Below are 7,966 nucleotides of genomic sequence, written 5' to 3'. Positions count from 1 at the left end.
CCGGCCCGGCGCGGGCCAGCGCCTCTCCCCGCCAGCGGCTTGTACATCCCTGGACCAGAGCCGGCCCGGCGCGGGCCAGCGCCTCTCCCTGCCAGCGGCTTGTACATCCCTGCACCAGAGCCTGCCCGGCGCGGGCCAGCGCCTCTCCCCGCCAGCGGCTTGTACATCCCTGCACCAGAGCCGGCCCGGCGCAGGCCAGCGCCTCTCCCTGCTAGCGGCTTGTACATCCCTGCACCAGAGCCGGCCCGGCGCAGGCCAGCGCCTCTCCCCGCCAGCGGCTTGTACATCCCTGCACCAGAGCCGGCCCGGCGCGGGCCAGCGCCTCTCCCCGCCAGCGGCTTGTACATCCCTGGACCAGAGCCGGCCCGGCGCAGGCCAGCGCCTCTCCCTGCTAGCGGCTTGTACATCCCTGCACCAGAGCCGGCCCGGCGCGGGCCAGCGCCTCTCCCCGCCAGCGGCTTGTACATCCCTGCACCAGAGCCGGCCCGGCGCGGGCCAGCGCCTCTCCCCGCCAGTGGCTTGTACATCCCTGCAGACTCTTGGTTTTTGTTGTTTTGTTCCGTGCGGCAGCCCCAGGCTGGCAGGGGAGGTTGAGGAGTTGGCACATGGAATCTCTGCCCAGGGCCTGCCTTCCAGCCCCAGGCGGGTCCAGGGAGGGACAGGCCCTGCTTTCCAGAGACTCTGGGCAGCAGCTCCAACGAAACAAAATCACACCCAGCTGGGACGGTCCAAATGAGATCTAGAGGCGACAGCCTCTGGGAGCTGTAATATCCTGATTCCTCAGCGTCAGCTGAATCTGGGTGGGGTGGGGTGGGGAACAGGACGCGTTAGCTAAAGGCTCTCGTCCCTGGCCCGGGTCTCTGTAGGTGGCAGCCCCCCGCCTGCATGTGCTGCATGGATTGGTTTGCCTGGTGCAAACTGCTTAGAGATTTGTAAGCGACTTTGTCTTTTTCAGAAGTTGATAAGTCTGTGTCTGTCTGTCTGGGTTTGCTCAGGAGCTGGTGCACATGCACTGGGGGCCTGGCAGGTGCCATTGGCCTCAGTCGGCACAGGGAGTGCTGGGCGCGGCCCTCGCTCTCTCTCCTGCTGCCATTTTTGTACCTTGCACATTTTTAATAAAGAGAATCCTGGAGAAATACAGCGTGTGGGTGCTGCTGTGTCTGTCCATCCATCCACCCAGAGCTGGCTGGGGGCGAGCACCAGGAAAGGCCCTGTCTGAGTGGGGTGGGGGCTGGGAGAGTGTCTCTCGTGTCCTGGGGCTGGGGCTTCCAGGCCTCTCCTTTCCGGCACTGTGGTCCCCCTTGGGGGGTGCAGGGAGTGTCGGTGGGGGCTGCACCGCAACTGAAGGTGGAGTGTTGCTGTGGGGAGGTGGAGGGGGTGGCCTAGAGATAGGGCAGGGGTGGGGGGCCATGGTGGGGGCTGCAGCATGGCCACCCCAAGAATCCCCAGCTCAGGAGAGACTCCAAAAGCTCCAGCAATCGGCCTAAAAATCAGATCACCCCAAATCACCAGGGTTTGTTTTCTCATTGGCTGTTGAGGGTTGTTCCCCACCCATTTCTGCCCGATCATTTCAGGAACAGTTCAGTTCCGCTGGGCATCCAGCCCCAGCTCAGAGGGACTCTGCCCAGCATCAGCATGGGGTCATGGCGGGGTGCAGGGGTCAGGGCAGAGGGCTGGGGTGTGTGTGGGAGGGTGTAAGGGTCAGGGCAGAGGGCTGGGGGTGTGGGCTGGGGTCGTGGGGGTGTTCCCAGCCCCCTGCTCAGAGCGCCTCACGGCAGGGGGCTGGAGGGGATATGCCCTGATTCCACGCCCCTTCCCCAAGGCCCCGTCCCCACCTCTTCTCCACCTCCTCCCCGGAGCAGTGAGAACTGAAGCTCTGCTTCTCCCCCTCCCACACAAGGGCCATCAGCTGATGGGCGGCGCGGAGGGAGAGGAAGAGGGGCAGGAACCCAGCAAGCTTCTTCATGGGGGGGGCAGGATTTTGAATGGCACGCTGCTGCCTGCTGGGGTCCTGACCTGGGTTCGGCAGCGGGCTGAGCAGGGCCGGCGGCTGGGACCCGGCAGGCAGCAGAGTGCCATAAGTTGCCAACCCCTGACTTAGATCTTACCCAAAATACACGCTTATAGCCAATTCTTATTAACTAAACTAAAATGTATTAAAAAAGCAAAGAGAGAGAATTGGTTAAAAGATCAATATACAGACAGACTTGAGTTCAATTCTTGAGGTTCAGATACAGAGCAGAGCTGAGCTTGTAGTTGCCAAAAGTCCTTTTAGAAACAGTCCATAGGTTATAGTCCAATGTCCATGTTCAGGGTGACTCCAGTCAGTGACTGGGGATCTCAATCCTTATGGCTCAGGGTTTCCCCCTCTTGAAACCCAAAACAGATCTGAGATGAAGAGGGATCATGTCCCAAGGTCTTTATACATTTCCTGCAGCCTTTTGGCCTGAGAAAACAATAAGCTTAACTTTCCTTCTCCCATACATCATGGCAATTAGCACAGGGTAATTTATCCTTTCAACAGTTCAGATACAGGTTACTACAACCTTCAAAGAGACATACAGACAATAACACTATTTCACTCCAGTGTCTTCCTAAATGTTAATATTCCTCTTTTGATCTTTGAATCAAAGCTACAGCCATAGACAAGACTCGTTTGCTGACATCACAAGACCTGAGCACACAACTCCCCTTCTCTCTCTAACAATGCCGGCTGCATTTCACAGCTCTCTCCATTTCCATCTCTTCCTACCCAGTCTTTAAAGTTCAGCCCTGGGTCAGGTCAGTCTGGGAGTTAATTAACTCTTTCTGGCCCTGTCACCTTTCAATGAGATATTATAATACACTCATAATGTCACACTGCCTGACCCCGCCTGCTCCCTGTCTCCTTGCAGTGGCCTGCCCTGGTGCAGGGCCAGGATCCCAGCCACATGGATCTCAGCCCCCCCCCGAACTGCACAGGAAATTGGCAAGGGGTGTTTCAAAGTTCTAGCAGGCCTGAGCCCCCGAGCCATCTGCAGACGCCTCGCCTTGGCTGGGGGTGACACATTCAGGGTTACCCAAGGGCACAGGGTGAATCGCTATCACCTGCTCACAGTGATAGTGTCCGCGCCCACCGGGGAACTCGCCCACCAGTGCCTTGCTCCGGGCTCCGCAAGCCCCACTCCTTCCTTCCGCTGGCTGCCAATCTGCACCCCAGCCCGTAGGCTCCCAGAGTGAGTCCTTGGAGCTGAGCAAAGTTCTCTGGTCTAGAGTCTGACTGTCCCCACGTGGCTGAGCTGGGGTGGTCATTCTCACGGGCTCATGCTGCAGGGAGCTCTGAGAGCCACCCCAGGGACCAGCGTCACCCCCCGCAGCTTTGGCCACAGCTGTCTACGAGTTACAGGTTCAATATTTCCCACATATCCAGCCCGCAAGAACCAGACAGCCAGCGAGCTGTCAGCTTTCAGCTGAGGCCCCGCATGGCCCCTTGGCGCCATATGGCGAAGCTGGAGCGCAGAGGGGAAACAGGCATGTCTGGGCCTGTCTAGGCAACGCCCTGCACCTAGACGTGTAACTGCGGATCCCCCCTCTGCTGCCAGCATGGGGCGTCTGGGTCACAGTGGGGCCTGGCTGCAGACCAGCAGGCTGGGTGGGGCAGAGGCTCCCATTGTGTACAGGCCTTGCTGGGATTTGGCCAGGTCTCTCACACAAGGTGTCTGGGGCCAGGCACAAGCCCTGGTGTGTTGCACATGAAGTGAGTATCACACAGGGTTGCACATGGCCATGCCGTGTACATTGCATGCCAATACGCCTGCATGGTGTGTTCACACACGCGTCTGTGCACATGTTCTGTGCTGGCAGTGCACGGACCAGCACTACCCGGCCTGCCAGGATGCCGGCTCGTTGGTGCCCTCTAGAGGTGAAGCAGGGGAATTAAGGCTGTGCTGCTAGGGGCTACCAGGCTTATTTGCATATGGTGTTCTCTGGCTCCCCCTACGGGTGATAGAGGAAAGTTGAGGGCTGATGTGATTTGCATACGTGTCAGAGTGGCATGGCCAGATGTCCAACGCTACCCCAGCCGCATGTCCCTCCCTTGCACCCTCTGGAGCCGGGTAAATTTTGCTCCAGGGCCACAGGGCTCTGAGTGGGAGTCCAGAGTGAGCAGCCAGGGGGCTGAGTTAGTGGGGAATGCAGTCACCCTCAACAGGAAGCCAGTGGTCCCAGCTTTGGTCTCAGGACCTAAGGCCCCATTGTTTTGTGGAGTCTCTTTAAAGTAGGAGTGTTACTAGAGTGTCAGGGGAATCCTGGGGGCCAGTGTCTGGACAGTGACGGAAGGTGTTGCCCCAAGCCTGGGGCAGCTCCTGGAGGTAGGTGTTGGGGGGGAGTGAGGGAGGTCATGGTTGCCTCTTTGGTAGTTCTGTGATGCAGTAGGGAGTGGGGCAGATTGACCTGGGAATGTCTAGTTCTGCTGGGACTGTCTGCATGGGGGGTGGGAGAGCAGGGGGTGACTCCACTGGAGTGAGGAGACCTGAGCTGGGAGAGGGCTGGACCCAGGTGACACCTTTGCCCGGAAACTGGACAAAGGCTGGAGGAGGAGCCGAGGGGAGGAGGAGTGAGACTGGGGGAGGGGAGTTTTCAGTTTGGGGCTGGCTGGGAAGATGCAGGAAACCCTAGGTCTGGGCTCTAAGCTCCTTGCCCCCCAGAGGGACTTGCCTGAGGGGTTGGACCTGCAAGCCCTGCTTGGAACTGTGTTCCTGTCATCTAATAAACCTTCTGTGTTACTGGCTGGCTGAGAGTCACAGTGAATCGCAGGAAGTGAGGGTGCAGGGTCTGGACTCCCCCCCCGCTCTGTGACAACAGGTGGTAGCGGTGGGATCTACTGCACCCCGTGGATGGCACTTCCTTGAGAAGGGCTGGCACCCTAGGGGTTCTCCCTGAAAACTGTGGGGAGCGGCGAGCACACAGGCCTGCGAGTGGCCAGCATGGAGATGTATGCGAAGTGCCTTAAGAGTGACCTGGTGGAGCTGTGCAGGCAGAGGGGGCTGTGCATTGGGAGACTCACCAAAGAACAGCTGGTTGCCCAGCTGGAGGAGGGAGATCGCTGGAACGAACCGATCCCTGTCTCTGAGGGAAGCCGCCTGGCAGATGCAGCACGGGCACCAGTGTCTGTCCCAGCGGGGAGTGAACAGGCGGCTGCTGTGGGCTTCCCGAGACCCCTCCGACCTACACCTAGGGGAAGGGCCGGGAGGAGCCCAGCGAATACAGAGGGCACCGTGACCCCCGTGTCCAGCAGGGGATCCTCCCGGAAGAGCTCCCCATCCCTGGAGCTGAGGTGGCCGCACTGGGAGAAGGAGCTAAAACTGAGAGAGTTGGAGCTCAGGCAGCTGGAACTGCAGGAGGAGCGGGAAGAGTGGGAAAAGCAGCGTCAGCATGAGCTGCAGGAGAAGGAGAAACAGAGGCAGTATGAGCTGGAATTGGCCAGGCTGCAGAGCAGTGAGCCCCCGGCTGCTGTGAGTGATGGGGGACCCGGGTCTGCAAGGAGCTTTGACAAGTGCATCCTGGCCCAGCGTAAGGAGGGGAAGGACTTGGATGACTTCCTGGATGCCTTTGAGACAGCCTGTGAGCTGCACCAGGTTGATCCTGTGGACAGGCTCCGGTTTCTCACCCCCTTACTGGATCCCAAAGCCATGGCATTGAACCGCTGACTGGAAGAGGCGGAGAAAGGGGACTACGAACTATTCAAAAAGGCCCTGCTCTGCGAGTTTGGGCTGACTCCTGAGATATATCGGGAAGGGTTCTGGAGTCAGCGTAAAACCACTGAGGCCTCATATCTGCAACTAGCCATCCGCATGGAGGGACATGCCGCCAAGTGGGCAGAGGGGGCCCAGACGAAGGAAAACCTGGTTAAACTGATCGTACTAGAGCAAGCGGTGCCCATCCAACCTGAGGCTGTGGCTGATGGACAAAAAGCCAGAGAACCCACGACACGCAGGGCGGCTGGCCGATGAGTTTGTGAAGAGCCAGACAGGGGGTGGCAGGGAGGAGTCCCAAAGGAACAGGCCCGCCCTGATGCAGAGAGAGAGTCACCCTGGGACCTCCCAAAGAGGGACTATGGAGAACCCCTTCCCAAGAAGAACATCCAGCATCAGGGCCAACCGACCGGCTCAAGGGGACCAACGGGACATGGGCTGCTATCACTGTGGCCAGAGAGGCCACACACGGACCCAGTGCCCCAAGCTCAGGGACAGACTGAGCAGACTGAACCTACCCAGGGTTAACTGGGTAGGGACCCAGCCGGATGAGGGGCAGATGGCCCAGGCAAGGGGGGCTGACAGCTTAACAACTGCTCAGGATGGGGGAGGGCCCCAGGCCAGCTCCTCTGGAGGGCTGGAGGCTCTGGACTCAGGGTTCTCTGTTTACAGGGTGGGTGCGGGGCTGTCCCTCCGGAGAGAGTGCCTTGTTCCCCTGGAGGTGGATGGGAGGAAGGTCAATGGATACTGGGATACGGGCGCGGAGGTGACACTGGCCCGGCCCGAGGTGGTGGCCCCAGATCGGGTGGTGCCCAACACCTACCTGACCCTGACGGGGGTGGGCGGGACCCCATTCAAGGTGCCCGTGGCAAGGGTACACCTGAAATGGGGGGCCAAGGAGGACCCCAGGGACATGGGCGTGCACCACCATTTGCCCACTGAGGTGTTAATGGGAGGGGAACTGGAGGACTGGCCAAGCAACCCCCAGGGTGCCCTGGTCGTGACCCATAGTCAGAGCCGGCAAGGGGCACTGCACCCTGACCTCGGGGACGGTACCACACCGGAGGCGCAGGACCCTACCCTGGTGAGGAGGGAGCGCCGAGGGGCATGGCTCGGAGATGCTGTGGCCTCAGACCCGGCCAATGAGAGGGAACCGGTCCCCATCCCTTCCCCAACCGCTGAGTTCCAGGCCGAGTTGAGGAAAGATTCCCCCCTTGTGGAAGCTCAGGGACCTGGCCGACCTCAGTGTGGGACGGACCATGAGGAGAGGTTGCCAGGAGAGGTTCCTGTGGGAGAAGGGGTTCCTGTACCAAGAATGGGCTCCCACAAGGGAAGTGGAGTCCTGTGGGATCAGGAGGCAGCTGGGGGTCCCCCAGAGGTATCGCCGGAAGCTCCTGTCCCTGGCCCATGACACCCCCCTCGCAGGGCACCAGGGAGTCCGGCGCACCCGGCAGAGGTTGCTACAGAACTTTTACTGGCCCGAGGTCTTTACCACCGTCCGGCAGTATTGCCGATCCTGTAACCTCTGTCAGAGGGTGGGGAAGGCCCGGGACAAGGGGAAAGCGGCTTTGAGACCTTTGCCCATCATAGAGGAGCCTTTCCAGAAGGCGGCCATGGACATAGTGGGACCTCTCAGCAAGACGACCCGGTCGGGGAAGAAATACATTCTGGGGGTGGTAGATTTTGCCACCCGCTACCAAGAGGCAGTGCCCTTAGCTTCCATTGAAGCAGACACCATGGCAGATGCGCTCCTGACCATTTTCAGCCGGGTGGGGTTCCCCATAGAAGTCTTGACAGACCAGGGATCCAACTTCATGTCGGCCCTGCTCCGGTGCTTGTGGGAGAAATGTGGGGACCGGCAAAACTGGGCCTCAGCTTATCACCCCCAGTCCAATGGGCTGGTGGAGAGGTTCAATGGGACGCTAAAGATGATGCTGAAAACCTTTATGAACCAGCACCCGCAGGATTGGGACAAGTACTTACCTCACCTGCTGTTTGCATACAGGGAGGTGCCCCAGGAGTCTACCGGATTTTCGCCTTTCGAACTGTTATATGGAAGGAGGGTAAGGGGCCCTCTGGACCTGATGAGAGACGAGTAGGAAGGGAAGGCCATTCCCGATGGAGAGTCAGTGGTGGAGTATGTCCTGATCTTCCGAGAGAGACTAGCTGAACTCATGGGCCTGGCCAGGGAGAATCTGGCCAGAGCCCAGAGGAAGCAGAAGGTCTGGTATGAC

The sequence above is a fragment of the Natator depressus genome, chromosome 13 (assembly GCF_965152275.1).
Source record: "Natator depressus isolate rNatDep1 chromosome 13, rNatDep2.hap1, whole genome shotgun sequence".
NCBI classification, from domain to species: Eukaryota; Metazoa; Chordata; order Testudines; family Cheloniidae; genus Natator; species Natator depressus.
The sequence above is the reverse complement of the archived record's forward strand: the minus strand, read 5'-3'. Positions refer to the sequence as shown.